The sequence below is a fragment of the Vanessa cardui genome, chromosome 26 (genome assembly GCF_905220365.1).
Source record: "Vanessa cardui chromosome 26, ilVanCard2.1, whole genome shotgun sequence".
Lineage (NCBI taxonomy): Eukaryota > Metazoa > Arthropoda > Insecta > Lepidoptera > Nymphalidae > Vanessa > Vanessa cardui.
The window spans coordinates 1,058,744-1,060,839 of record NC_061148.1 but is presented as its reverse complement, the minus strand read 5'-3'; the positions used below and the strand labels follow the sequence as shown (position 1 = coordinate 1,060,839).

Genomic DNA, 2,096 nt, shown 5'->3' with positions numbered 1-2,096 from the left:
TGACGCTGTAAGAAATATTAACTATTCCTTACATCGTCAATGTGCCACGAACCTTGGGAACTAAGATGTTATGTCCCTTGTGCCTGTAGATAAACTGGCTCACTCACCCTTCAAACCGGAATACAACAATACTGAGTATTGTCATTTGGCGGTAGAATAACTGATGAGTGGGTGGTACCTAATCAGACGGGCTTGCACATGGCCCTGCCACCGAGTAATAACACTTAAATTTTTGGTGTTTTATTGTGGTTTTTAAATCAAACATGCCGTGTTCTCTGTAACAAGCTACTCTGTACCATCGTGTGTCCGCTGTCACAGTTTGTCAACATGCCAACGCATCGAAGTGGATATATTCCAATGAATTTGATATTATTCTTAAGCATATATTATTTACTTAGAGATAAATTTTAACGGCGATGATAAAACGGTTCCATGTGAGAGTTATATATCTTTTTGGTTTTACAGCGTGACAGCATCCCGGCATGACGTTCTTTTATGACCCTTATGACCCTCTTCGCCGTTTTCTACATTATGCAGCATGACGAGTGCATTACGATTATTGTACTTTATATGCATTTTAATTTATATAATTCGTTGTTTATTTCGAGTGACTATAAATTTTATTTTACTATCAATATCAAAGTTTCACCCTGACTAAATTAAATTCGTTATTAAGAGCAAGGATATTCCAGTCGATAATATTTAGGGCACATAGTTTCAATTTGGATCGAACATCTACAAATCTGTAAAAAAAATCCTACTTAAGTAAAACATAACATTTTGATATGTTTGAGGGCATTTTGAGCAATATATAATCTTAAACCAAAAATATTCGTTAAAATATAAATTGAAAGAAATTTAAAATATGAACGAGTTTTCCAGAAATTGCGACGTACATACGAAGCTATAACTGTAAATATAACGTCAAAACAATCCCGCTAAGTTTCTTCTTCTTCCGAGATGTTTATTTCCGAACCGTCAACAAGCGAGTGTAACTTTGACTTATATATTTAATACACATATGTGTCAAAGTGTCATTAATACGGGGTGTCAATTGACATCGACACGCCAGTGTTAAATGGCGCGCTTCGACAGACTCTAAGTCATGTTCCTGCAAGTCGATATTGGGGGAGATTGCGTGTCCTAAAATTTATTACGTCATCAAACGTGCGACGATAATTGTTGAGAAACTGTCAAAAGTTTCGTCATTGAATATTCCTTTCCTTCCTTTTTTAAATATGTATAATTCAGTAATGAAATCACCACCAGGAACCACCTTATTTAGATTAGTATTTTAGTTTAGTATTTTAGTATAGCCATATACACGGACGCTTAATCGCCAATGCGCCACTTGTACCTGTAGTTACACTGGCTCACTTATCCTTCAAACCGGAACACAACAACACCAAGTACTGTTGTTTGGCGTTTGGTACCTACCAAGACGGGCTTGCACAAAGCTGTACCACCAAGTAAAAACTATAATAAGGTAATAAAAATATACATAGAATATACAAACGATTCTTAGCAAAGATATTATTTTATTATAAATTTATTTAATAATGATATACATTGCATTCATTAAATTTTAATTGTAGACGTGCCAAGTGTTTAACACATATTCGTGAACTAATATAATTGATTTATAGGTGCAAATGTTTGGGTGATAAAAATGGCGCCCGAACAGGGACTCGAACCCTGGACCCTTGGATTAAAAGTCCAATGCTCTACCGGCTGAGCTATCCGGGCTACATTAGACGAGAGCTAATTTCGGTAATTAGTTTACATTATACAAAGACTAACATAATAATATCGCATATTTCATATCATTATAAAATCAATACCACATCGGTTACCTGTCTTAAGTGACGTTACATTTCAATAACTACCCACATAATTATAAGGTTATACGATTGCAATATATAATTGTTTGCAATATTATTTTGTTTTTAATGATTTCATTCTGTTTAACTTATATTGCATGTATGCTATCTTTAGATATACTAAAATTATAACACAGATAGAAATTAAGTTCTAATACATGATTGAGCTTAGTTTAACTGTAAGTGATTATCGGACCCCTTTTGACCTTAGGCAAG

At 34.3% G+C, this 2,096-nt stretch overlaps 1 non-coding gene across 1 annotated transcript; it reads right to left on the bottom strand.

Moving 5' to 3' along the window:
- Window positions 1-1,673: 1,673 nt before the first annotated feature.
- On the bottom strand, window positions 1,674-1,746 carry Trnak-uuu. The gene has a single exon. It is a non-coding gene; the product is annotated as a tRNA-Lys (tRNA).
- Window positions 1,747-2,096: the final 350 nt, after the last annotated feature.